Genomic DNA, 26,981 nt, shown 5'->3' with positions numbered 1-26,981 from the left:
CTGTTTCAGCCCCTCTGTTTCAGCCCGTCTGTTTCTCGCCCTCTGTTTCAGCCCCTCTGTTTCTCGCCCTCTGTTTCTGCCCCTCTGTATCTCGCCCTCTGTTTCAGCCCCTCTGTTTCAGCCCCTCTGTTTCTCGCCCTCTGTTTCAGCCCCTCTGTTTCTCGCCCTCTGTTTTAGCCCCTCTGATTTAGCCCCTCTGTTTCAGCCCCTCTTTTTCAGCCCCTCTGTTTCTCGCCCTCTGTTTCGGCCCCTCTGTTTCGTGCTCTCTGTTTCAGCCCGTCCGTTTCAGCCACTCTGTTTCTCGCCCTCTGTTTCTGCCCCTCAGTTCCTCGCCCTCTGTTTCAGCCCCTCTGTTTCTCGCCCTCTTTTTCAGCCCCTCTGATTCAGCCCCTCTGTTTCAGCCCCTCTGAATCAGCCCCTCTGATTCAGCCCCTCTGATTCTCGCCCTCTGTTTCTGCCCCTCTGATTTAGCCCCTCTGTTTCAGACCCTCAGTTTCAGCCCCTCTGTTTCTCGCCCTCTGATTCAGCCCCTCTGTTTCTCGCCCTCTGTTTCTGCCCCTCAGTTCCTCGCCCTCTGTTTCAGCCCCTCTGTTTCTCGCCCTCTTTTTCAGCCCCTCTGAACCAGCCCCTCTGATTCAGCCCCTCTGATTCTCGCCCTCTGTTTCTGCCCCTCTGTTTCAGCCCCTCTGATCCAGCCCCTCTGTTTCAGCCCCTCTGAATCAGCCCCTCTGTTTCTCGCCCTCTGTTTCAGCCCCTCTATTTCAGCCCCTCTGATTCAGCCCTTCTTATTCAGCCCATCTGTTTCTCGCCCTCTGTTTCAGCCCCTCTGTTTCAGCACTTCTGTTTCAGCCCCTCTGTTTCAGCCCCTCTGTTTCTCGCCCTCTGTTTCTACCCTCTGTTTCTCGCCCTCTGTTTCTGCCCCTCTTTTTCTCGCCCTCTGTTTCAGCCCCTCTGATTCAGCACCTCCGTTTCTCGCCCTCTGTTTCAGCCCCTCTGTTTCTCGCCCTCTGTTTCAGCCCCTCTGTTTCTCGCCCACTGTTTCAGCCCCTCTGATTCAGCCCCTCTGTTTCTCGCCCTCTGTTTCAGCCCCTCTGTTTCTCGCCCTCAGTTTCAGCCCCTCTGTTTCAGCCCCTCTGTTTCAGCCACTCTGTTTCTCGCCCTCTGTTTCAGCCCCTCTGCTTCTCGCCCTCTGTTTCAGCGCCTCTGTTTCTCGCCCTCTGTTTCAGCCCATCTATTTCTCGCCCTCTGTTTCAGCCCCTCTGTTTCTCGCCCTCTGTTTCAGCCCCTCTATTTCAACCCCTCTGTTTCAGCCTTTCTGTTTCAGCCCCTCTGTTTCTCGCCCTCTGTTTCAGCCCCTCTATTTCAACCCCTCTGTTTCAGCCCTTCTGTTTCAGCCCCTCTGTTTCATCCCCTCTGTTTCTCGCCCTCTGTTTCATCCCCTCTGTTTCTCGCCCTCTGTTTCTGCCCCTCTGTTTCTCGCCCTCTGTTTCATCCCCTCTGTTTCAGCCCCTCTGTTTCAGCCCCTCTGTTTCTCACCCTCTGTTTCAGCCCCTCTGTTTCTCGCCCTCTGTTTCAGCCCCTCTGTTTCTCGCCCACTGTTTCATCCCCTCTGATCCAGCCCCTCTGTTTCTCGCCCTCTGTTTCAGCCCCTCTGTTTCTCGCCCTCTGTTTCAGCCCCTCTGTTTCAGCCCCTATGTTTCTCGCCCTCTGTTTCAGCCCCTCTGTTTCTCGCCCTCTGTTTCAGCCCCTCTGTTTCTCGCCCTCTGTTTCAGCCCATCTATTTCTCGCCCTCTGTTTCAGCCCCTCTGTTTCAGCCCCTCTGTTTCAGCCCCTCTGTTTCAGCCCCTCTGTTTCTCGCCCTCTGTTTCAGCCCCTCTGTTTCTCGCCCTCTGTTTCAGCCCCTCTGTTGCTCGCCCTCTGTTTCAGCCCCTCTATTTCAGCCCCTCTGTTTCAGTCCCTCTGTTTCTCGCCCTCTGTTTCTCGCCCTCTGTTTCAGCCCCTCTGTTTCAGCCCCTCTGTTTCAGTCCCTCTGTTTCTCGCTCTCTGTTTCTCGGCCTCTGTTTCAGCCCCTCTGTTTCTCGCCCTCTGTTTCATCCCCTCTGTTTCTCGCCCTCTGTTTCAGCCCCTCTGTTTCAGCCCCTCTGTTTCAGCCCCTCTGTTTCAGACCCTCTGTTTCTCGCCCTCTGTTTCAGCCCCTCTGTTTCTCGCCCTCTTTTTCAGCCCCTCTGTTTCAGCCTCTCTGTTTCTCGCCCTCTGTTTCAGCCCCTCTGTTTCCGCCCCTCTGTTTCAGCCCCTCTGTTTCAGCCCCTCTGTTTCTCGCCCTCTGTTTCAATCCCTCTGTTTCTCGCCCTCTGTTTCAGCCCCTCTGTTTCCCCCCCTTGATTCAGCCCATCTGATTCAGCCCCTCTGTTTCAGCCCCTCTGATTCAGCCCCTCTGTTTCAGCCCATCTGTTTCATCCCCTCTGTTTCTCGCCCTCTGTTTCAGGCTCTCTCTTTCAGCCCATCTGTTTCAGCCCCTCTGTTTCTCGCACTCTGTTTCTCGCCCGCTGTTTCAGCCCCTTTGTTTCTCGCCCTCTGTTTCAGCCCCTCTGTTTCAGCCCCTCTATTTCAGAGCCTCTGTTTCTCGCCTTCTGTTTCTCGCCCTCTGTTTCAGCCCCTCTGTTTCTCGCCCTCTGTTTCAGCCCCTCTATTTCAGCCCCCCTGATTCTGCCCCTCTGATTCAGCCCCTCTGTTTCTCGCCCTCTGTTTCAGCCCCTCTTTTTCAGCCCTTCTGTTTCAGCCCCTCTCTTTCAGCCCCTCTGTTTCTCGCCCTTTGTTTCAGCCCCTCTGTTTCTCGCCCTCTGTTTCTGCCCCTCTGTTTCTCGCCCTCTGTTTCAGCGCCTCTGTTTCAGCCCCTCTGTTTCAGCCCCTCTGTTTCAGCCCCACTGTTTCTCGCCTCTGTTTCAGCCCCTCTGTTTCTCGCCCTCTGTTTCTGCCCCTCTGATTTAGCCCCTCTGTTTCAGCCCCTCTGTTTCAGCCCCTCTGTTTCTCGGCCTCTGTTTCAGCCCCTCTGTTTCGCGCTCTCTGTTTCAGCCCCTCTGTTTCAGCCACTCTGTTTCTCGCCCTCTGTTTCAGCGCTTCTGTTTCTCGCCCTCTGTGTCTGCCCCTCTGATTTAGCCCCTCTGTTTCAGCCCCTCTGTTTCAGCCCCTGTGTTTCTCGGCCTCTGTTTCAGCCCCTCTGTTTCGCGCTCTCTGTTTCAGCCCCTCTGTTTCAGCCCCTCTGTTTCTCGCCCTCTGTTTCAGCCCCTCTGTTTCTCGGCCTCTGTTTCAGCCCCTCTGTTTCTCGCCCTCTGTTTCAGCCCCTCTATTTCAGCCCCTCTGTTTCAGTCCCTTTGTTTCTCGCCCTCTGTTTCTCGCCCTCTGTTTCAGCCCCTCTGTTTCAGCCCCTCTGTTTCAGTCCCTCTGTTTCTCGCCCTCTATTTCTCGCCCTCTGTTTCAGCCCCTCTGTTTCTCGCCCTCTGTTTCATCCCCTCTGTTTCTCGCCCTCTGTTTCAGCCCCTCTGTTTCAGCCCCTCTGTTTCAACCCCTCTGTTTCAGACCCTCTGTTACTCCCCCTCTGTTTCAGCCCCTCTGTTTCTCGCCCTCTTTTTCAGCCCCTCTGTTTCTCGCCCTCTGTTTCAGCCTCTCTGTTTGTCGCCCTCTTTTTCAGCCCCTCTGTTTCCGCCCCTCTGTTTCAGCCCCTCTGTTTCAGCCCCTCTGTTTCTCGCCCTCTGTTTCAGCCCCTCTGTTTCTCACCCTCTGTTTCAGCCCCTCTGTTTCCGCCCCTCTGTTTCAGCCCCTCTGTTTCAGCCCCTCTGTTTCTCGCCCTCTGTTTCAGCCCCTCTATTTCAACCCCTCTGTTTCAGCCCTTATGTTTCAGCCCCTCTGTTTCATCCCCTCTGTTTCTCGCCCTCTGTTTCATCCCCTCTGTTTCTCGCCCTCTGTTTCTGCCCCTCTGTTTCTCGCCCTCTGTTTCAGCCCCTCTGTTTCAGCCCCTCTGTTTCAGCCCCTCTGTTTCTCACCCTCTGTTTCAGCCCCTCTGTTTCTCGCCCTCTGTTTCAGCCCCTCTGTTTCTCGCCCACTGTTTCATCCCCTCTGATCCAGCCCCTCTGTTTCTCGCCCTCTGTTTCAGCCCCTCTGTTTCTCGCCCTCTGTTTCAGCCCCTCTGTTTCAGCCCCTATGTTTCTCGCCCTCTGTTTCAGCCCCTCTGTTTCTCGCCCTCTGTTTCAGCCCCTCTGTTTCTCGCCCTCTGTTTCAGCCCATCTATTTCTCGCCCTCTGTTTCAGCCCCTCTGTTTCAGCCCCTCTGTTTCAGCCCCTCTGTTTCAGCCCCTCTGTTTCTCGCCCTCTGTTTCAGCCCCTCTGTTTCTCGCCCTCTGTTTCAGCCCCTCTGTTGCTCGCCCTCTGTTTCAGCCCCTCTATTTCAGCCCCTCTGTTTCAGTCCCTCTGTTTCTCGCCCTCTGTTTCTCGCCCTCTGTTTCAGCCCCGCTGTTTCAGCCCCTCTGTTTCAGTCCCTCTGTTTCTCGCTCTCTGTTTCTCGGCCTCTGTTTCAGCCCCTCTGTTTCTCGCCCTCTGTTTCATCCCCTCTGTTTCTCGACCTCTGTTTCAGCCCCTCTGTTTCAGCCCCTCTGTTTCAGCCCCTCTGTTTCAGACCCTCTGTTTCTCGCCCTCTGTTTCAGCCCCTCTGTTTCTCGCCCTCTTTTTCAGCCCCTCTGTTTCAGCCTCTCTGTTTCTCGCCCTCTGTTTCAGCCCCTCTGTTTCCGCCCCTCTGTTTCAGCCCCTCTGTTTCAGCCCCTCTGTTTCTCGCCCTCTGTTTCAATCCCTCTGTTTCTCGCCCTCTGTTTCAGCCCCTCTGTTTCCCCCCCTTGATTCAGCCCCTCTGATTCAGCCCCTCTGTTTCAGCCCATCTGTTTCATCCCCTCTGTTTCTCGCCCTCTGTTTCAGGCTCTCTCTTTCAGCCCATCTGTTTCAGCCCCTCTGTTTCTCGCACTCTGTTTCTCGCCCGCTGTTTCAGCCCCTTTGTTTCTCGCCCTCTGTTTCAGCCCCTCTGTTTCAGCCCCTCTATTTCAGAGCCTCTGTTTCTCGCCTTCTGTTTCTCGCCCTCTGTTTCAGCCCCTCTGTTTCTCGCCCTCTGTTTCAGCCCCTCTATTTCAGCCCCCCTGATTCTGCCCCTCTGATTCAGCCCCTCTGTTTCTCGCCCTCTGTTTCAGCCCCTCTTTTTCAGCCCTTCTGTTTCAGCCCCTCTCTTTCAGCCCCTCTGTTTCTCGCCCTTTGTTTCAGCCCCTCTGTTTCTCGCCCTCTGTTTCTGCCCCTCTGTTTCTCGCCCTCTGTTTCAGCGCCTCTGTTTCAGCCCCTCTGTTTCAGCCCCTCTGTTTCAGCCCCACTGTTTCTCGCCTCTGTTTCAGCCCCTCTGTTTCTCGCCCTCTGTTTCTGCCCCTCTGATTTAGCCCCTCTGTTTCAGCCCCTCTGTTTCAGCCCCTCTGTTTCTCGGCCTCTGTTTCAGCCCCTCTGTTTCGCGCTCTCTGTTTCAGCCCCTCTGTTTCAGCCACTCTGTTTCTCGCCCTCTGTTTCAGCGCTTCTGTTTCTCGCCCTCTGTGTCTGCCCCTCTGATTTAGCCCCTCTGTTTCAGACCCTCTGTTTCAGCCCCTGTGTTTCTCGGCCTCTGTTTCAGCCCCTCTGTTTCGCGCTCTCTGTTTCAGCCCCTCTGTTTCAGCCCCTCTGTTTCTCGCCCTCTGTTTCAGCCCCTCTGTTTCTCGGCCTCTGTTTCAGCCCCTCTGTTTCTCGCCCTCTGTTTCAGCCCCTCTATTTCAGCCCCTCTGTTTCAGTCCCTTTGTTTCTCGCCCTCTGTTTCTCGCCCTCTGTTTCAGCCCCTCTGTTTCAGCCCCTCTGTTTCAGTCCCTCTGTTTCTCGCCCTCTATTTCTCGCCCTCTGTTTCAGCCCCTCTGTTTCTCGCCCTCTGTTTCATCCCCTCTGTTTCTCGCCCTCTGTTTCAGCCCCTCTGTTTCAGCCCCTCTGTTTCAGCCCCTCTGTTTCTCGCCCTCTGTTACTCCCCCTCTGTTTCAGCCCCTCTGTTTCTCGCCCTCTTTTTCAGCCCCTCTGTTTCTCGCCCTCTGTTTCAGCCTCTCTGTTTGTCGCCCTCTTTTTCAGCCCCTCTGTTTCCGCCCCTCTGTTTCAGCCCCTCTGTTTCAGCCCCTCTGTTTCTCGCCCTCTGTTTCAGCCCCTCTGTTTCTCACCCTCTGTTTCAGCCCCTCTGTTCCCCCCCTGATTCAGCCCATCTCATTCAGCCCCTCTGTTTCAGCCCCTCTGATTCAGCCCCTCTGTTTCTGCCCCTCTGTTTCATCCCCTCTGTTTCTCGCCTCTGTTTCTCACCGTCTGTTTCTCGCCCTCTGTTGCAGCCCCTCTGTTTTTCGCCCTCTGTTTCAGCCCCACTGTTTCTCGCCCTCTGTTTCAGGCTCTCTGTTTCAGCCCATCTGTTTCAGCCCCTCTGTTTCTCGCACTCTGTTTCTCGCCCGCTGTTTAAGCCCCTCTGTTTCTCGCCCTCTGTTTCAGCCCCTCTGTTTCAGCCCCTCTATTTCAGCCCCTCTGTTTCTCGCCTTCTGTTTCTCGCCCTCTGTTTCAGCCCCTCTGTTTCTCGCCCTCTGTTTCAGCCCCTCTATTTCAGCCCCTCTGATTCTGCCCCTCTCATTCAGCCCCTCTGTTTCTCGCCCTCTGTTTCAGCCCCTCTTTTTCAGCCCTTCTGTTTCAGCAACTCTGTTTCAGCCCCTCTGTTTTTCGCCCTCTGTTTCAGCCCCTCAGTTTCTCGCCCTCTCTTTCTGCCCCTCTGTTTCTCGCCCTCTGTTTCAGCCCCTCTGTTTCAGCCCCTCTGTTTCAGCCCCTCTGTTTCAGCCCCTCTGTTTCTCGCCTCTGTTTCAGCCCTTTCTGATTCTCGCCCTCTGTTTCTGCCCCTCTGATTTAGCCCCTCTGTTTCAGCCCCTCTGTTTCAGCCCCTCTGTTTCTCGGCCTCTGTTTCAGCCCCTCTGTTTCGCGCTCTCTGTTTCAGCCCCTCTGTTTCAGCCACTCTGTTTCTCGCCCTCTGTTTCTGCCCCTCTGTTTCTCGCCCTCTGTTTCAGCCCCTCTGTTTCTCGCCCTCTGTTTCAGCCCCTCTGATTCAGCCCCTCAGTTTCAGCCCCTCTGAATCAGCCAAACTGATTCAGCCCCTCTGTTTCTCGCCCTCTGTTTCTGCCCCTCTGATTTAGCCACTCTGTTTCAGCCCCTCTGTTTCAGCCCCTCTGTTTCTCGCCCTCTGTTTCAGCCCCTCTTTTTCAGCCCTTCTGTTTCAGCCCCTCTGTTTCTCGCCCTCTGTTTCAGCCACTCTATTTCAGCCCCTCTGATTCAGCCCCTCTGATTCAGCCCCTCTGATTCAGCCCCTCTGTTTCTCGCCCTCTGTTTCAGCCCCTCTGTTTCAGCCCCTCTGTTTCTCACCTCTGTTTCAGCCCCTCTGTTTCTCGCCCTCTGTTTCTGCCCCTCTGATTTAGCCCCTCTGTTTCAGCCCCTCTGTTTCAGCCCCTCTGTTTCTCGCCCTCTGTTTCAGCCACTCTGTTTCGCGCTCTCTGTTTCAGTCCCCTCTGTTTCAGCCACTCTGTTTCTCGCCCTCTGTTTCAGCCCCTCTGTTTCTCGCCCTCTGTTTCAGCCCCTCAGTTTCAGCCCCTCAGTTTCAGCCCCTCTGAATCAGCCCCTCTGATTCAGCCCCTCTGTTTCTGCCCCTCTGTTTCTCGCCCTCTGTTTCAGCTCCTCTGTTTCAGCCCCTCAGTTTCAGCCCCTCTGAATCAGCCCCTCTGATTCAGCCCCTCTGTTTCTCGCGCTCTGTTTCAGCCCCTCTGATTCAGCCCGTCTGTTTCAGACCCTCTGTTTCAGCCCCTCTGTTTCTCGCCCTCTGTTTCTCGCCCGCTGTTTCAGCCCCTTTGTTTCTCGCCCTCTGTTTCAGCCCCTCTGTTTCAGCCCCTCTGTTTCAGCCCCTCTTTTTCAGCCCCTCTGTTTCTCGCCTTCTGTTTCTCGCACTCTGTTTCAGCCCCTCTATTTCAGCCCCTCTGATTCTGCCCCTCTGATTCAGCCCCTCTGTTTCTCGCCCTCTGTTTCAGCCCCACTTTTTCAGCCCTTCTGTCTCAGCCCCTCTGTTTCAGCCCCACTGTTTCTCGACCTCTGTTTCAGCCCCTCTGTTTCTCACCCTCTGTTTCTGCCCCTCTGTTTCTCGCCCTCTGTTTCAGCCCCTCTGTTTCAGCCCCTCTGTTTCAGCCCCTCTGTTTCAGCCCCTCTGTTTCTCGCCCTCTGTTTCAGCCCCTCTGTTTCTCGCCCTCTGTTTCTGCCCCTCTGATTTAGCCCCTCTGTTTCAGCCCCTCTTTTTCAGCCCCTCTGTTTCTCGCCCTCTGTTTCGGCCCCTCTGTTTCACGCTCTCTGTTTCAGCCCCTCCATTTCAGCCACTCTGTTTCTCGCCCTCTGTTTCTGCCCCTCTGTTTCTCGCCCTCAGTTTCAGCCCCTCTGTTTCTCGCCCTCTGTTTCAGCCCCTCTGATTCAGCCCCTCTGTTTCAGCCCCTCTGAATCAGCCCCTCTGACTCAGCCCCTCTGATTCTCGCCCTCTGTTTCTGCCCCTCTGATTTAGCCCCTCTGTTTCAGCTCCTCAGTTTCAGCATCTCTGTTTCTCGCCCTCTGTTTCAGCCCCTCTGTTTCGCGCTCTCTGTTTCAGCCCCTCTGTTTCAGCCACTCTGTTTCTCGCCCTCTGTTTCTGCCCCTCTGTTTCTAGCCCTCTGTTTCAGCCCCTCTGATTCAGCCCCTCTGATTCAGCGCCTCTGAATCAGCCCCTCTGTTTCTCGCCCTCTGATTCAGCCCCTCTATTTCAGCCCCTCTGATTCAGCCCTTCTTATTCAGCCCCTCTGTTTCTCGCCCTCTGTTTCAGCCCCTCTGTTTCAGCCCTTCTGTTTCAGCCCCTCTGTTTCAGCCCCTCCGTTTCTCGCCCTCTGTTTCATCCCGTCTGTTTCTCGCCATCTTTTTCTGGCCCTCTGTTTCTCGCCCTCTGTTTCAACCCCTCTGTTTCAGCCCCTCTGTTTCTCGCCCTCTGTTTCAGCCCCTCTGTTTCTCGCCCTCTGTTTCAGCCCCTCTGTTTCTCGCCCTCTGTTTCAGCCCCTCTGTTTCAGCCCCTCTGTTTCAGCCCCTCTGTTTCAGCCCCTCTGTTTCTCGCCCTCTGTTACAGCCCCTCTGTTTCTCGCCCTCTGTATCTGCCCCTGTGATTTAGCCCCTCTGTTTCAGCCCCTCTGTTTCAGCCCCTCTGTTTCAGCCCCTCAGTTTCTCGCCCTCTGTTTCAGCCACTCTGTTTCGCGCTCTCTGTTTCAGCCCCTCTGTTTCAGCCACTCTGTTTCTCGCCCTCTGTTTCTGCCCCTCTGTTTCTCGCCCTCTGTTTCAGCCCCTCTGATTCAGCCCCTCTGTTTCAGCCCCTCTGAATCAGCCCCTCTGATTCAGCCCCTCTGTTTCTCGCCCTCTGTTTCTGGCCCTCTGATTTAGCTCCTCTGTTTCAGCCCCTCTGTTTCAGCCCCTCTGTTTCTCGCCCTCTGTTTCAGCCCCTCTGTTTCGCGCTCTCTGTTTCAGCCTCTCTGTTTCAGCCACTCTGTTTCTCGCCCTCTGTTTCTGCCCCTCTGTTTCTCGCCCTCTGTTTCAGCCACTCTGATTCAGCCCCTCTGTTTCAGCCCCTCTGAATCAGCCCGTCTGTTTCTCGCCCTCTTTTTCAGCCCCTCTATTTCAGCCCCTATAATTCAGCCCCTCTTATTCAGCCCCTCTGTTTCTCGCCCTCTGTTTCAGCCCCTCTGTTTCAGCCCTTCTGTTTCAGCCCCTCTGTTTCAGCCCCTCTGTTTCTCGCCCTCTGTTTCAACCCCTCTGTTTCTCGCCCTCTGTTTCTGCCCCTCTGTTTCTCGCCCTCTGTTTCAGCCCCTCTGTTTCAGCACATCTATTTCAGCCTCTCTGTTTCTCGCCCTCTGTTTCAGCCCCTCTGTTTCTCGCCCTCTGTTTCAGCCCCTCTGTTTCTCGCCCTCTGTTTCAGCCCCTCTGTTTCTCGCCCTCTGTTTCAGCCCCTCTGTTTCTCGCCCACTGTTTCAGCCCCTCTGATTCAGCCCCTCTGTTTCCCGCCCTCTGTTTCAGCCCCTCTGTTTCTCGCCCTCTGTTTCAGCCCCTCTGTTTTAACACCTCTGTTTCAGCCCCTCTGTTTCTCGCCCTCTGTTTCAGCCCCTCTGTTTCTCGCCCTCTGTTTCAGCGCCTCTGTTTCTCGCACTCTGTTTCAGCCCATCTATTTCTCGCCCTCTGTTTCAGCCCCTCTGTTTGAGCCCCTCTGTTTCAGCCCCTCTGTTTCTCACCCTCTGTTTCTCGCCCTCTGTTTCAGCCCCTCTGTTTCTCGCCCTCTGTTTCAGCTCCTCTGTTTCTCGCCCTCTGTTTCAGCCCGTCTGTTTCAGCCCCTCTGTTTCAGTCCCTCTGTTTCTCGCCCTCTGTTTCTCGCTCTCTGTTTCAGCCCCTCTGTTTCAGCCCCTCTGTTTCAGTCCCTCTGTTTCTCGCCCTCTGTTTATCGCCCTGTGTTTTAGCCCCTCTGTTTCTCACCCTCTGTTTCATCCCCTCTGTTTCTCGCCCTCAGTTTCAGCCCCTCTGTTTCAGCCCCTCTGTTTCAGCCCCTCTGTTTCTCGCCCTCTTTTTCAGCCCCTCTGTTTCTCGCCCTCTGCTTCAGCCTCTCTGTTTCTCGCCCTCTGTTTCAGCCCCTCTGTTTCCGCCCCTCTGTTTCAGCCCCTCTGTTTCAGCCCCTCTGTATCTCGCCCTATGTTTCAGCCCCTCTGTTTCGCGCTCTCTGTTTCAGCCCCTCTGATTCAGCCCCTCTGTTTCAGCCCCTCTGAATCAGCCCCTCTGATTCAGCCCTTCTGTTTCTCGCCCTCTGTTTCTGCCCCTCTGATTTAGCCCCTCTGTTTCAGCCCCTCTGTTTCAGCCCCTCTGTTTCTCGCCCTCTGTTTCAGCCCTTCTGTTTCGCGCTCTCTGTTTCAGCCCCTCTGTTTCAGCCACTCTGTTTCTCGCCCTCTGTTTCAGCCCCTCTGATTCAGCCCCTCTGTTTCAGCCCCTCTGAATCAGCCCCTCTGTTTCTCGCCCTCTGTTTCAGCCACTCTATTTCAGCCCCTCTGATTCAGCCCCTCTGATTCAGCCCCTCTGATTCAGCCCCTCTGTTTCTCGCCCTCTGTTTCAGCCCCTCTGTTTCAGCCCCTCTGTTTCTCACCTCTGTTTCAGCCCCTCTGTTTCTCGCCCTCTGTTTCTGCCCCTCTGATTTAGCCCCTCTGTTTCAGCCCCTCTGTTTCAGCCCCTCTGTTTCTCGCCCTCTGTTTCAGCCCCTCTGTTTCGCGCTCTCTGTTTCAGTCCCCTCTGTTTCAGCCACTCTGTTTCTCGCCCTCTGTTTCAGCCCCTCTGTTTCTCGCCCTCTGTTTCAGCCCCTCTGTTTCAGCCCCTCAGTTTCAGCCCCTCTGAATCAGCCCCTCTGATTCAGCCCCTCTGTTTCTGCCCCTCTGTTTCTCGCCCTCTGTTTCAGCTCTTCTGTTTCAGCCCCTCAGTTTCAGCCCCTCTGAATCAGCCCCTCTGATTCAGCCCCTCTGTTTCTCGCGCTCTGTTTCAGCCCCTCTGATTCAGCCCGTCTGTTTCAGACCCTCTGTTTCAGCCCCGCTGTTTCTCGCCCTCTGTTTCTCGCCCGCTGTTTCAGCCCCTTTGTTTCTCGCCCTCTGTTTCAGCCCCTCTGTTTCAGCCCCTCTGTTTCAGCCCCTCTTTTTCAGCCCCTCTGTTTCTCGCCTTCTGTTTCTCGCACTCTGTTTCAGCCCCTCTATTTCAGCCCCTCTGATTCTGCCCCTCTGATTCAGCCCCTCTGTTTCTCGCCCTCTGTTTCAGCCCCACTTTTTCAGCCCTTCTGTCTCAGCCCCTCTGTTTCAGCCCCACTGTTTCTCGACCTCTGTTTCAGCCCCTCTGTTTCTCACCCTCTGTTTCTGCCCCTCTGTTTCTCGCCCTCTGTTTCAGCCCCTCTGTTTCAGCCCCTCTGTTTCAGCCCCTCTGTTTCAGCCCCTCTGTTTCTCGCCCTCTGTTTCAGCCCCTCTGTTTCTCGCCCTCTGTTTCTGCCCCTCTGATTTAGCCCCTCTGTTTCAGCCCCTCTTTTTCAGCCCCTCTGTTTCTCGCCCTCTGTTTCGGCCCCTCTGTTTCACGCTCTCTGTTTCAGCCCCTCCATTTCAGCCACTCTGTTTCTCGCCCTCTGTTTCTGCCCCTCTGTTTCTCGCCCTCAGTTTCAGCCCCTCTGTTTCTCGCCCTCTGTTTCAGCCCCTCTGATTCAGCCCCTCTGTTTCAGCCCCTCTGAATCAGCCCCTCTGACTCAGCCCCTCTGATTCTCGCCCTCTGTTTCTGCCCCTCTGATTTAGCCCCTCTGTTTCAGCTCCTCAGTTTCAGCATCTCTGTTTCTCGCCCTCTGTTTCAGCCCCTCTGTTTCGCGCTCTCTGTTTCAGCCCCTCTGTTTCAGCCACTCTGTTTCTCGCCCTCTGTTTCTGCCCCTCTGTTTCTAGCCCTCTGTTTCAGCCCCTCTGATTCAGCCCCTCTGATTCAGCGCCTCTGAATCAGCCCCTCTGTTACTCGCCCTCTGATTCAGCCCCTCTATTTCAGCCCCTCTGATTCAGCCCTTCTTATTCAGCCCCTCTGTTTCTCGCCCTCTGTTTCAGCCCCTCTGTTTCAGCCCTTCTGTTTCAGCCCCTCTGTTTCAGCCCCTCCGTTTCTCGCCCTCTGTTTCATCCCGTCTGTTTCTCGCCATCTTTTTCTGGCCCTCTGTTTCTCGCCCTCTGTTTCAACCCCTCTGTTTCAGCCCCTCTGTTTCTCGCCCTCTGTTTCAGCCCCTCTGTTTCTCGCCCTCTGTTTCAGCCCCTCTGTTTCTCGCCCTCTGTTTCAGCCCCTCTGTTTCAGCCCCTCTGTTTCAGCCCCTCTGTTTCAGCCCCTCTGTTTCTCGCCCTCTGTTACAGCCCCTCTGTTTCTCGCCCTCTGTTTCTGCCCCTGTGATTTAGCCCCTCTGTTTCAGCCCCTCTGTTTCAGCCCCTCTGTTTCAGCCCCTCAGTTTCTCGCCCTCTGTTTCAGCCACTCTGTTTCGCGCTCTCTGTTTCAGCCCCTCTGTTTCAGCCACTCTGTTTCTCGCCCTCTGTTTCTGCCCCTCTGTTTCTCGCCCTCTGTTTCAGCCCCTCTGATTCAGCCCCTCTGTTTCAGCCCCTCTGAATCAGCCCCTCTGATTCAGCCCCTCTGTTTCTCGCCCTCTGTTTCTGGCCCTCTGATTTAGCTCCTCTGTTTCAGCCCCTCTGTTTCAGCCCCTCTGTTTCTCGCCCTCTGTTTCAGCCCCTCTGTTTCGCGCTCTCTGTTTCAGCCTCTCTGTTTCAGCCACTCTGTTTCTCGCCCTCTGTTTCTGCCCCTCTGTTTCTCGCCCTCTGTTTCAGCCACTCTGATTCAGCCCCTCTGTTTCAGCCCCTCTGAATCAGCCCCTCTGTTTCTCGCCCTCTTTTTCAGCCCCTCTATTTCAGCCCCTATAATTCAGCCCCTCTTATTCAGCCCCTCTGTTTCTCGCCCTCTGTTTCAGCCCCTCTGTTTCAGCCCTTCTGTTTCAGCCCCTCTGTTTCAGCCCCTCTGTTTCTCGCCCTCTGTTTCAACCCCTCTGTTTCTCGCCCTCTGTTTCTGCCCCTCTGTTTCTCGCCCTCTGTTTCAGCCCCTCTGTTTCAGCACATCTATTTCAGCCTCTCTGTTTCTCGCCCTCTGTTTCAGCCCCTCTGTTTCTCGCCCTCTGTTTCAGCCCCTCTGTTTCTCGCCCACTGTTTCAGCCCCTCTGATTCAGCCCCTCTGTTTCCCGCCCTCTGTTTCAGCCCCTCTGTTTCTCGCCCTCTGTTTCAGCCCCTCTGTTTTAACACCTCTGTTTCAGCCCCTCTGTTTCTCGCCCTCTGTTTCAGCCCCTCTGTTTCTCGCCCTCTGTTTCAGCGCCTCTGTTTCTCGCACTCTGTTTCAGCCCATCTATTTCTCGCCCTCTGTTTCAGCCCCTCTGTTTGAGCCCCTCTGTTTCAGCCCCTCTGTTTCTCACCCTCTGTTTCTCGCCCTCTGTTTCAGCCCCTCTGTTTCTCGCCCTCTGTTTCAGCTCCTCTGTTTCTCGCCCTCTGTTTCAGCCCGTCTGTTTCAGCCCCTCTGTTTCAGTCCCTCTGTTTCTCGCCCTCTGTTTCTCGCTCTCTGTTTCAGCCCCTCTGTTTCAGCCCCTCTGTTTCAGTCCCTCTGTTTCTCGCCCTCTGTTTATCGCCCTGTGTTTTAGCCCCTCTGTTTCTCACCCTCTGTTTCATCCCCTCTGTTTCTCGCCCTCAGTTTCAGCCCCTCTGTTTCAGCCCCTCTGTTTCAGCCCCTCTGTTTCTCGCCCTCTTTTTCAGCCCCTCTGTTTCTCGCCCTCTGCTTCAGCCTCTCTGTTTCTCGCCCTCTGTTTCAGCCCCTCTGTTTCCGCCCCTCTGTTTCAGCCCCTCTGTTTCAGCCCCTCTGTATCTCGCCCTCTGTTTCAGCCCCTCTGTTTCGCGCTCTCTGTTTCAGCCCCTCTGATTCAGCCCCTCTGTTTCAGCCCCTCTGAATCAGCCCCTCTGATTCAGCCCTTCTGTTTCTCGCCCTCTGTTTCTGCCCCTCTGATTTAGCCCCTCTGTTTCAGCCCCTCTGTTTCAGCCCCTCTGTTTCTCGCCCTCTGTTTCAGCCCTTCTGTTTCGCGCTCTCTGTTTCAGCCCCTCTGTTTCAGCCACTCTGTTTCTCGCCCTCTGTTTCAGCCCCTCTGATTCAGCCCCTCTGTTTCAGCCCCTCTGAATCAGCCCCTCTGTTTCTCGCCCTCTGTTTCAGCCACTCTATTTCAGCCCCTCTGATTCAGCCCCTCTGATTCAGCCCCTCTGTTTCTCGCCCTCTGTTTCAGCCCCTCTATTTCAGCCCCTCTGTTTCAGCCCTTCTGTTTCAGCCCCTCTGTTTCAGCCCCTCTGTTTCTCGCCCTCTGTTTCATCCCCTCTGTTTCTCGCCCTCTGTTTCTGCCCCTCTGTTTCTCGCCCTCTGTTTCAGCCCCTCTGTTTCAGCCCCTCTGTTTCAGCCCCTCTGTTTCAGCCCCTCTGTTTCTCACCCTCTGTTTCAGCCCCTCTGTTTCTCGCCCTCTGTTTCAGCCCCTCTGTTTCTCGCCCACTGTTTCAGCCCCTCTGATTCAGCCCCTCTGTTTCTCGCCCTCTGTTTCAGCCTCTCTGTTTCTCGCCCTCTGTTTCAGCCCCTCTGTTTCAGCCCCTCTGTTTCAGCCCCTCTGTTTCTCGCCCTCTGTTTCAGCCCCTCTGTTTCTCGCCCTCTGTTTCAGCGCCTCTGTTTCTCGCCCTCTGTTTCAGCCCATCTATTTCTCGCCCTCTGTTTCAGCCCCTCTGTTTCAGCCCCTCTGTTTCAGCCCCTCTGTTTCTCGCCCTCTGTTTCAGACCCTCTGTTTCTCGCCCTCTGTTTCAGCCCCTCTGTTTCTCGCCCTCTGTTTCAGCCCCTCTATTTCAGCCCCTCTGTTTCAGTCCCTCTGTTTCTCGCCCTCTGTTTCTCGCCCTCTGTTTCAGCCCCTCTGTTTCAGCCCCTCTGTTTCAGTCCCTCTGTTTCTCGCCCTCTGTTTCTCGCCCTCTGTTTCAGCCCCTCTGTTTCTCGCCCTCTGTTTCAGCCTCTCTGTTTGTCGCCCTCTTTTTCAGCCCCTCTGTTTCAGCCCCTCTGTTTCTCGCCCTCTGTTTCCGCCCCTCTGTTTCTCGCCCTCTGTTTCAGCCCCTCTGCTTCTCACCCTCTGTTTCAGCCCCTCTGTTTCCCCCCCCTGATTCAGCCCAACTGATTCAGCCCCTTTGTTTCAGCCCCTCTGTTTCAGCCCCTCTGTTTCAGCCCCTTTGTTTCTCGCCCTCTGTTTCTCACCCTCTTTTTCAGCCCCTCTGTTTCTCGCCCTCTGTTTCAGCCCCTCTGTTTGTCGCCCTCTGTTTCAGCCCCACTGTTTCTCGCCCTCTGTTTCAGGCTCTCTGTTTCAGCCTGTCTGTTTCAGCCCCTCTGTTTCTCGCACTCTGTTTCTCGCCCGCTGATTCAGCGCCTTTGTTTCTCGCCCTCTGTTTCAGCCCCTCTGTTTCAGCCCCTCTGTTTCAGCCCCTCTATTTCAGCCCCTCTGTTTCTCGCCTTCTGTTTCTCGCCCTCTGTTTCAGCCCCTCTGTTTCTCGCCCTCTGTTTCAGCCCCTCTATTTCAGCCCCCCTGATTCTGCCCCTCTGATTCAGCCCCTCTGTTTCTCGCCCTCTGTTTCAGCCCCTCTTTTACAGCCCTTCTGTTTCAGCCCGTCTGTTTCAGCCGCTCTGTTTCTCGCCCTCTGTTTCAGCCCCTCTGTTTCTCGCCCTCTCTTTCTGCCCCTCTGTTTCTCGCCCTCTGTTTCAGCCCCTCTGTTTCAGCCCGTCTGTTTCAGCCCCTCTGTTTCAGCCCCTCTGTTTCTCGCCTCTGTTTCAGCCCCTCTGTTTCTCGCCCTCTGTTTCTGCCCCTTTGATTTAGCCCCTCTGTTTCAGCCCCTCTGTTTCAGCCCCTCTGTTTCTCGGCCTCTGTTTCAGCCCCTCTGTTTCGCGCTCTCTGTTTCAGCCCCTCTGTTTCAGCCACTCTGTTTCTCGCCCTCTGTTTCTGCCCCTCTGTTTCTCGCCCTCTGTTTCAGCCCCTCTGTTTCTCGCCCTCTGTTTCAGCCCCTCTGATTCAGCCCCTCAGTTTCAGCCCCTCTGAATCAGCCCCTCTGATTCAGCCCCTCTGTTTCTCGCCCTCTGTTTCTGCCCCTCTCATTTAGCCCCTCTGTTTCAGCCCCTCTGTTTCAGCCCCTCTGTTTCTCGCCCTCTGTTTCAGCCCCTCTTTTTCAGCCCTTCTGATTCAGCCCCTCTGTTTCAGCCCCTCTGTTTCTCGCCCTCTGTTTCAGCCCCTCTGTTTCTCGCCCTCTGTTTCTGCCCCTCTGTTTCTCGCCCTCTGTTTCAGCCCCTCTGTTTCAGCCCCTCTCTTTCAGCCCCTCTGTTTCAGCCACTCTGTTTCTCGCCTCTGTTTCAGCCCCTCTGTTTCTCGCCCTCTGTTTCTGCCCCTCTGATTTAGCCCCTCTGTTTCAGCCCCTCTGTTTCAGCCCCTCTGTTTCTCGCCCTCTGTTTCAGCCCCTCTGTTTCGCGCTCTCTGTTTCAGCCCCTCTGTTTCAGCCACTCTGTTTCTCGCCCTCTGTTTCTGCCCCTCTGTTTCTCGCCCTCTGTTTCAGCCCCTCTGTTTCAGCCCCTCTGTTTCTCGCCCTCTGTTTCAACCCCTCTGTTTCTCGCCCTCTGTTTCTGCCCCTCTGTTTCTCGCCCTCTGTTTCAGCCCCTCTGTTTCAGCCCATCTATTTCAGCCTCTCTGTTTCTCGCCCTCTGTTTCAGCCCCTCTGTTTCTCGCCCTCTGTTTCAGCCCCTCTGTTTCTCGCCCACTGTTTCAGCCCCTCTGATTCAGCCCCTCTGTTTCCCGCCCTCTGTTTCAGCCCCTCTGTTTCTCGCCCTCTGTTTCAGCGCCTCTGTTTCAGCCACTCTGTTTCTCGCCCTCTGTTTCTGCCCCTCTGTTTCTCGCCCTCTGTTTCAGCCCCTCTGATTCAGCCCCTCTGTTTCAGCCCCTCTGAATCAGCCCCTCTGATTCAGCCCCTCTGTTTCTCGCCCTCTGTTTCTGGCCCTCTGATTTAGCTCCTCTGTTTCAGCCCCTCTGTTTCAGCCCCTCTGTTTCTCGCCCTCTGTTTCAGCCCCTCTGTTTCGCGCTCTCTGTTTCAGCCCCTCTGTTTCAGCCACTCTGTTTCTCGCCCTCTGTTTCTGCCCCTCTGTTTCTCGCCCTCTGTTTCAGCCCCTCTGATTCAGCCCCTCTGTTTCAGCCCCTCTGAATCAGCCCCTCTGTTTCTCGCCCTCTATTTCAGCCCCTCTATTTCAGCCCCGATAATTCAGCCCCTCTTATTCAGCCCCTCTGTTTCTCGCCCTCTGTTTCAGCCCCTCTGTTTCAGCCCTTCTGTTTCAGCACCTCTGTTTCAGCCCCTCTGTTTCTCGCCCTCTGTTTCAACCCCTCTGTTTCTCGCCCTCTGTTTCTGCCCCTCTGTTTGTCGCCCTCTGTTTCAGCCCCTCTGTTTCAGCACATCTATTTCAGCCTCTCTGTTTCTCGCCCTCTGTTTCAGCCCCTCTGTTTCTCGCCCTCTGTTTCAGCCCCTCTGTTTCTCGCGCACTGTTTCAGCCCCTCTGATTCAGCCCCTCTGTTTCCCGCCCTCTGTTTCAGCCCCTCTGTTTCTCGCCCTCTGTTTCAGCCCCTCTGTTTTAACACCTCTGTTTCAGCCCCTCTGTTTCTCGCCCTCTGTTTCAGCCCCTCTGTTTCTCGCCCTCTGTTTCAGCGCCTCTGTTTCTCGCACTCTGTTTCAGCCCATCTATTTCTCGCCCTCTGTTTCAGCCCCTCTGTTTGAGCCCCTCTGTTTCAGCCCCTCTGTTTCTCACCCTCTGTTTCTCGCCCTCTGTTTCAGCCCCTCTGTTTCTCGCCCTCTGTTTCAGCTCCTCTGTTTCTCGCCCTCTGTTTCAGCCCGTCTGTTTCAGCCCCTCTGTTTCAGTCCCTCTGTTTCTCGCCCTCTGTTTCTCGCTCTCTGTTTCAGCCCCTCTGTTTCAGCCCCTCTGTTTCAGTCCCTATGTTTCTCGCCCTCTGTTTATCGCCCTGTGTTTTAGCCCCTCTGTTTCTCACCCTCTGTTTCATCCCCTCTGTTTCTCGCCCTCAGTTTCAGCCCCTCTGTTTCAGCCCCTCTGTTTCAGCCCCTCTGTTTCTCGCCCTCTTTTTCAGCCCCTCTGTTTCTCGCCCTCTGCTTCAGCCTCTCTGTTTGTCGCCCTCAGTTTCAGCCCCTCTGTTTCCGCCCCTCTGTTTCAGCCCCTCTGTTTCAGCCCCTCTGTATCTCGCCCTCTGTTTCAGCCCCTCTGTTTCGCGCTCTCTGTTTCAGCCCCTCTGTTTCAGCCACTCTGTTTCTCGCCCTCTGTTTCTGCCCCTCTGTTTCTCGCCCTCTGTTTCAGCCCCTCTGTTTCTCGCCCTCTGTTTCAGCCCCTCTGATTCAGCCCCTCTGTTTCAGCCCCTCTGAATCAGCCCCTCTGATTCAGCCCTTCTGTTTCTCGCCCTCTGTTTCTGCCCCTCTGATTTAGCCCCTCTGTTTCAGCCCCTCTGTTTCAGCCCCTCTGTTTCTCGCCCTCTGTTTCAGCCCCTCTGTTTCGCGCTCTCTGTTTCAGCCCCTCTGTTTCAGCCACTCTGTTTCTCGCCCTCTGTTTCAGCCCCTCTGATTCAGCCCCTCTGTTTCAGACCCTCTGAATCAGCCCCTCTGTTTCTCGCCCTCTGTTTCAGCCACTCTATTTCAGCCCCTCTGATTCAGCCCCTCTGATTCAGCCCCTCTGTTTCTCGCCCTCTGTTTCAGCCCCTCTATTTCAGCCCCTCTGTTTCAGCCCTTCTGTTTCAGCCCCTCTGTTTCAGCCCCTCTGTTTCTCGCCCTCTGTTTCTGCCCCTCTGTTTCTCGCCCTCTGTTTCAGCCCCTCTGTTTCAGCCCCTCTGTTTCAGCCCCTCTGTTTCAGCCCCTCTGTTTCTCACCCTCTGTTTCAGCCCCTCTGTTTCTCGCCCTCTGTTTCAGCCCCTCTGTTTCTCGCCCACTGTTTCAGCCCCTCTGATTCAGCCCCTCTGTTTCTCGCCCTCTGTTTCAGCCTCTCTGTTTCTCGCCCTCTGTTTCAGCCCCTCTGTTTCAGCCCCTCTGTTTCAGCCCCTCTGTTTCTCGCCCTCTGTTTCAGCCCCTCTGTTTCTCGCCCTCTGTTTCAGCGCCTCTGTTTCTCGCCCTCTGTTTCAGCCCATCTATTTCTCGCCCTCTGTTTCAGCCCCTCTGTTTCAGCCCCTCTGTTTCAGCCCCTCTGTTTCTCGCCCTCTGTTTCAGCCCCTCTGTTTCTCGCCCTCTGTTTCTCGCCCTCTGTTTCTCGCCCTCTGTTTCAGCCCCTCTGTTTCAGCCCCTCTGTTTCAGTCCCTCTGTTTCTCGCCCTCTGTTTCTCGCCCTCTGTTTCAGCCCCTCTGTTTCTCGCCCTCTGTTTCAGCCTCTCTGTTTGTCGCCCTCTTTTTCAGCACCTCTGTTTCCGCCCCTCTGTTTCAGCCCCTCTGTTTCAGCCCCTCTGTTTCTCGCCCTCTGTTTCAGCCCCTCTGTTTCTCGCCCTCTGTTTCAGCCCATCTATTTCTCGCCCTCTGTTTCAGCCCCTCTGTTTCAGCCCCTCTGTTTCAGCCCCTCTGTTTCTCGCCCTCTGTTTCAGACCCTCTGTTTCTCGCCCTCTATTTCAGCCCCTCTGTTTCAGTCCCTCTGTTTCTCGCCCTCTGTTTCTCGCCCTCTGTTTCAGCCCCTCTGTTTCAGCCCCTCTGTTTCAGTCCCTCTGTTTCTCGCCCTCTGTTTCTCGCCCTCTGTTTCAGCCCCTCTGTTTCTCGCCCTCTGTTTCAGCCTCTCTGTTTGTCGCCCTCTTTTTCAGCACCTCTGTTTCCGCCCCTCTGTTTCAGCCCCTCTGTTTCAGCCCCTCTGTTTCTCGCCCTCTGTTTCAGCCCCTCTGCTTCTCGCCCTCTGTTTCAGCCCCTCTGTTTCCCCCCCCTGATTCAGCCCAACTGATTCAGCCCCTTTGTTTCAGCCCCTCTGTTTCAGCCCCTCTGTTTCAGCCCCTTTGTTTCTCGCCCTCTGTTTCTCACCCTCTTTTTCAGCCCCTCTGTTTCTCGCCCTCTGTTTCAGCCCCTCTGTTTGTCGCCCTCTGTTTCAGCCCCACTGTTTCTCGCCCTCTGTTTCAGGCTCTCTGTTTCAGCCTGTCTGTTTCAGCCCCTCTGCTTCTCGCACTCTGTTTCAGCCCCTCTGTTTCAGCCCCTCTGTTTCAGCCCCTCTATTTCAGCCCCTCTGTTTCTCGCCTTCTGTTTCTCGCCCTCTGTTTCAGCCCCTCTGTTTCTCGCCCTCTGTTTCAGCCCCTCTATTTCAGCCCCCCTGATTCTGCTCCTCTGATTCAGCCCCTCTGTTTCTCGCCCTCTGTTTCAGCCCCTCTTTTTCAGCCCTTCTGTTTCAGCCCCTCTGTTTCAGCCCCTCTGTTTCTCGCCCTCTGTTTCAGCCCCTCTGTTTCTCGCCCTCTCTTTCTGCCCCTCTGTTTCTCGCCCTCTGTTTCAGCCCCTCTGTTTCAGCCCGTCTGTTTCAGCCCCTCTGTTTCAGCCCCTCTGTTTCTTGCCTCTGTTTCAGCCCCTCTGTTTCTCGCCCTCTGTTTCTGCCCCTCTGATTTAGCCCCTCTGTTTCAGCCCCTCTGTTTCAGCCCCTCTGTTTCTCGGCCTCTGTTTCAGCCCCTCTGTTTCGCGCTCTCTGTTTCAGCCCCTCTGTTTCAGCCACTCTGTTTCTCGCCCTCTGTTTCTGCCCCTCTGTTTCTCGCCCTCTGTTTCAGCCCCTCTGTTTCTCGCCCTCTGTTTCAGCCCCTCTGATTCAGCCCCTCAGTTTCAGCCCCTCTGAATCAGCCCCTCTGATTCAGCCCCTCTGTTTCTCGCCCTCTGTTTCTGCCCCTCTCATTTAGCCCCTTTGTTTCAGCCCCTCTGTTTCAGCCCCTCTGTTTCTCGCCCTCTGTTTCAGCCCCTCTTTTTCAGCCCTTCTGATTCAGCCCCTCTGTTTCAGCCCCTCTGTTTCTCGCCCTCTGTTTCAGCCCCTCTGTTTCTCGCCCTCTGTTTCTGCCCCTCTGTTTCTCGCCCTCTGTTTCAGCACCTCTGTTTCAGCCCCTCTCTTTCAGCCCCTCTGTTTCAGCCCCTTTGTTTCTCGCCTCTGTTTCAGCCCCTCTGTTTCTCGCCCTCTGTTTCTGCCCCTCTGATTTAGCCCCTCTGTTTCAGCCCCTCTGTTTCAGCCCCTCTGTTTCTCGCCCTCTGTTTCAGCCCCTCTGTTTCGCGCTCTCTGTTTCAGCCCCTCTGTTCCAGCCACTCTGTTTCTCGCCCTCTGTTTCTGCCCCTCTGTTTCTCGCCCTCTGTTTCAGCACCTCTGTTTCTCACCCTCTGTTTCAGCCCCTCTGTTTCAGCCCCTCTGTTTCTCGCCCTCTGTTTCAATCCCTCTGTTTCTCGCCCTCTGTTTCTGCCCCTCTGTTTCTCGCCCTCTGTTTCAGCCCCTCTGTTTCAGCCCATCTATTTCAGCCTCTCTGTTTCTCGCCCTCTGTTTCAGCCCCTCTGTTTCTCGCCCTCTGTTTCAGCCCCTCTGTTTCTCGCCCACTGTTTCAGCCCGTCTGATTCAGCCCCTCTGTTTCCCGCCCTCTGTTTCAGCCCCTCTGTTTCTCGCCCTCTGTTTCAGCGCCTCTGTTTCTCGCACTCTGTTTCAGCCCATGTATTTCTCGCCCTCTTTTTCAGCCCCTCTGTTTGAGCCTCTCTGTTTCAGCCCCTCTGTTTCTCGCCCTCTGTTTCTCGCCCTCTGTTTCAGCCCCTCTGTTTCTCGCCCTCTGTTTCAGCTCCTCTGTTTCAGCCCCTCTGTTTCTCGCCCTCTGTTTCAACCCCTCTGTTTCTCGCCCTCTGTTTCTGCCCCTCTGTTTGTCGCCCTCTGTTTCAGCCCCTCTGTTTCAGCACATCTATTTCAGCCTCTCTGTTTCTCGCCCTCTGTTTCAGCCCCTCTGTTTCTCGCCCTCTGTTTCAGCCCCTCTGTTTCTCGCCCACTGTTTCAGCCCCTCTGATTCAGCCCCTCTGTTTCCCGCCCTCTGTTTCAGCCCCTCTGTTTCTCGCCCTCTGTTTCAGCCCCTCTGTTTTAACACCTCTGTTTCAGCCCCTCTGTTTCTCGCCCTCTGTTTCAGCCCCTCTGTTTCTCGCCCTCTGTTTCAGCGCCTCTGTTTCTCGCACTCTGTTTCAGCCCATCTATTTCTCGCCCTCTGTTTCAGCCCCTCTGTTTGAGCCCCTCTGTTTCAGCCCCTCTGTTTCTCACCCTCTGTTTCTCGCCCTCTGTTTCAGCCCCTCTGTTTCTCGCCCTCTGTTTCAGCTCCTCTGTTTCTCGCCCTCTGTTTCAGCCCGTCTGTTTCAGCCCCTCTGTTTCAGTCCCTCTGTTTCTCGCCCTCTGTTTCTCGCTCTCTGTTTCAGCCCCTCTGTTTCAGCCCCTCTGTTTCAGTCCCTCTGTTTCTCGCCCTCTGTTTATCGCCCTGTGTTTTAGCCCCTCTGTTTCTCACCCTCTGTTTCATCCCCTCTGTTTCTCGCCCTCAGTTTCAGCCCCTCTGTTTCAGCCCCTCTGTTTCAGCCCCTCTGTTTCTCGCCCTCTTTTTCAGCCCCTCTGTTTCTCGCCCTCTGCTTCAGCCTCTCTGTTTGTCGCCCTCTGTTTCAGCGCCTCTGTTTCCGCCCCTCTGTTTCAGCCCCTCTGTTTCAGCCCCTCTGTATCTCGCCCTCTGTTTCAGCCCCTCTGTTTCGCGCTCTCTGTTTCAGCCCCTCTGTTTCAGCCACTCTGTTTCTCGCCCTCTGTTTCTGCCCCTCTGTTTCTCGCCCTCTGTTTCAGCCCCTCTGTTTCTCGCCCTCTGTTTCAGCCCCTCTGATTCAGCCCCTCTGTTTCAGCCCCTCTGAATCAGCCCCTCTGATTCAGCCCTTCTGTTTCTCGCCCTCTGTTTCTGCCCCTCTGATTTAGCCCCTCTGTTTCAGCCCCTCTGTTTCAGCCCCTCTGTTTCTCGCCCTCTGTTTCAGCCCCTCTGTTTCGCGCTCTCTGTTTCAGCCCCTCTGTTTCAGCCACTCTGTTTCTCGCCCTCTGTTTCAGCCCCTCTGATTCAGCCCCTCTGTTTCAGACCCTCTGAATCAGCCCCTCTGTTTCTCGCCCTCTGTTTCAGCCACTCTATTTCAGCCCCTCTGATTCAGCCCCTCTGATTCAGCCCCTCTGTTTCTCGCCCTCTGTTTCAGCCCCTCTATTTCAGCCCCTCTGTTTCAGCCCTTCTGTTTCAGCCCCTCTGTTTCAGCCCCTCTGTTTCTCGCCCTCTGTTTCTGCCCCTCTGTTTCTCGCCCTCTGTTTCAGCCCCTCTGTTTCAACCCCTCTGTTTCAGCCCCTCTGTTTCAGCCCCTCTGTTTCTCACCCTCTGTTTCAGCCCCTCTGTTTCTCGCCCTCTGTTTCAGCCCCTCTGTTTCTCGCCCACTGTTTCAGCCCCTCTGATTCAGCCCCTCTGTTTCTCGCCCTCTGTTTCAGCCTCTCTGTTTCTCACCCTCTGTTTCAGCCCCTCTGTTTCAGCCCCTCTGTTTCAGCCCCTCTGTTTCGCGCTCTCTGTTTCAGCCCCTCTGTTTCAGCCCCTCTGTTTCAGTCCCTCTGTTTCTCGCCCTCTGTTTCTCGCCCTCTGTTTCAGCCCCTCTGTTTCGCGCTCTCTGTTTCAGCCCCTCTGTTTCAGCCCCTCTGTTTCAGCCCCTCTGTTTCTCGCCCTCTGTTTCAGCCTCTCTGTTTGTCGCCCTCTTTTTCAGCACCTCTGTTTCCGCCCCTCTGTTTCAGCCCCTCTGTTTCAGCCCCTCTGTTTCTCGCCCTCTGTTTCAGCCCCTCTGCTTCTCGCCCTCTGTTTCAGCCCCTCTGTTTCCCCCCCCTGATTCAGCCCAACTGATTCAGCCCCTTTGTTTCAGCCCCTCTGTTTCAGCCCCTCTGTTTCAGCCCCTTTGTTTCTCGCCCTCTGTTTCTCACCCTCTTTTTCAGCCCCTCTGTTTCTCGCCCTCTGTTTCAGCCCCTCTGTTTGTCGCCCTCTGTTTCAGCCCCACTGTTTCTCGCCCTCTGTTTCAGGCTCTCTGTTTCAGCCTGTCTGTTTCAGCCCCTCTGCTTCTCGCACTCTGTTTCAGCCCCTCTGTTTCAGCCCCTCTGTTTCAGCCCCTCTATTTCAGCCCCTCTGTTTCTCGCCTTCTGTTTCTCGCCCTCTGTTTCAGCCCCTCTGTTTCTCGCCCTCTGTTTCAGCCCCTCTATTTCAGCCCCCCTGATTCTGCTCCTCTGATTCAGCCCCTCTGTTTCTCGCCCTCTGTTTCAGCCCCTCTTTTTCAGCCCTTCTGTTTCAGCCCCTCTGTTTCAGCCCCTCTGTTTCTCGCCCTCTGTTTCAGCCCCTCTGTTTCTCGCCCTCTCTTTCTGCCCCTCTGTTTCTCGCCCTCTGTTTCAGCCCCTCTGTTTCAGCCCGTCTGTTTCAGCCCCTCTGTTTCAGCCCCTCTGTTTCTTGCCTCTGTTTCAGCCCCTCTGTTTCTCGCCCTCTGTTTCTGCCCCTCTGATTTAGCCCCTCTGTTTCAGCCCCTCTGTTTCAGCCCCTCTGTTTCTCGGCCTCTGTTTCAGCCCCTCTGTTTCGCGCTCTCTGTTTCAGCCCCTCTGTTTCAGCCACTCTGTTTCTCGCCCTCTGTTTCTGCCCCTCTGTTTCTCGCCCTCTGTTTCAGCCCCTCTGTTTCTCGCCCTCTGTTTCAGCCCCTCTGATTCAGCCCCTCAGTTTCAGCCCCTCTGAATCAGCCCCTCTGATTCAGCCCCTCTGTTTCTCGCCCTCTGTTTCTGCCCCTCTCATTTAGCCCCTCTGTTTCAGCCCCTCTGTTTCAGCCCCTCTGTTTCTCGCCCTCTGTTTCAGCCCCTCTTTTTCAGCCCTTCTGATTCAGCCCCTCTGTTTCAGCCCCTCTGTTTCTCGCCCTCTGTTTCAGCCCCTCTGTTTCTCGCCCTCTGTTTCTGCCCCTCTGTTTCTCGCCCTCTGTTTCAGCACCTCTGTTTCAGCCCCTCTCTTTCAGCCCCTCTGTTTCAGCCCCTTTGTTTCTCGCCTCTGTTTCAGCCCCTCTGTTTCTCGCCCTCTGTTTCTGCCCCTCTGATTTAGCCCCTCTGTTTCAGCCCCTCTGTTTCAGCCCCTCTGTTTCTCGCCCTCTGTTTCAGCCCCTCTGTTTCGCGCTCTCTGTTTCAGCCCCTCTGTTCCAGCCACTCTGTTTCTCGCCCTCTGTTTCTGCCCCTCTGTTTCTCGCCCTCTGTTTCAGCACCTCTGTTTCTCACCCTCTGTTTCAGCCCCTCTGTTTCAGCCCCTCTGTTTCTCGCCCTCTGTTTCAATCCCTCTGTTTCTCGCCCTCTGTTTCTGCCCCTCTGTTTCTCGCCCTCTGTTTCAGCCCCTCTGTTTCAGCCCATCTATTTCAGCCTCTCTGTTTCTCGCCCTCTGTTTCAGCCCCTCTGTTTCTCGCCCTCTGTTTCAGCCCCTCTGTTTCTCGCCCACTGTTTCAGCCCGTCTGATTCAGCCCCTCTGTTTCCCGCCCTCTGTTTCAGCCCCTCTGTTTCTCGCCCTCTGTTTCAGCGCCTCTGTTTCTCGCACTCTGTTTCAGCCCATGTATTTCTCGCCCTCTTTTTCAGCCCCTCTGTTTGAGCCTCTCTGTTTCAGCCCCTCTGTTTCTCGCCCTCTGTTTCTCGCCCTCTGTTTCAGCCCCTCTGTTTCTCGCCCTCTGTTTCAGCTCCTCTGTTTCAGCCCCTCTGTTTCTCGCCCTCTGTTTCAACCCCTCTGTTTCTCGCCCTCTGTTTCTGCCCCTCTGTTTGTCGCCCTCTGTTTCAGCCCCTCTGTTTCAGCACATCTATTTCAGCCTCTCTGTTTCTCGCCCTCTGTTTCAGCCCCTCTGTTTCTCGCCCTCTGTTTCAGCCCCTCTGTTTCTCGCCCACTGTTTCAGCCCCTCTGATTCAGCCCCTCTGTTTCCCGCCCTCTGTTTCAGCCCCTCTGTTTCTCGCCCTCTGTTTCAGCCCCTCTGTTTTAACACCTCTGTTTCAGCCCCTCTGTTTCTCGCCCTCTGTTTCAGCCCCTCTGTTTCTCGCCCTCTGTTTCAGCGCCTCTGTTTCTCGCACTCTGTTTCAGCCCATCTATTTCTCGCCCTCTGTTTCAGCCCCTCTGTTTGAGCCCCTCTGTTTCAGCCCCTCTGTTTCTCACCCTCTGTTTCTCGCCCTCTGTTTC

Source organism: Chiloscyllium punctatum, chromosome 22, assembly GCF_047496795.1.
Source record: "Chiloscyllium punctatum isolate Juve2018m chromosome 22, sChiPun1.3, whole genome shotgun sequence".
Taxonomy (NCBI): domain Eukaryota; kingdom Metazoa; phylum Chordata; class Chondrichthyes; order Orectolobiformes; family Hemiscylliidae; genus Chiloscyllium; species Chiloscyllium punctatum.
Note: the sequence above shows the minus strand (reverse complement) of the source record.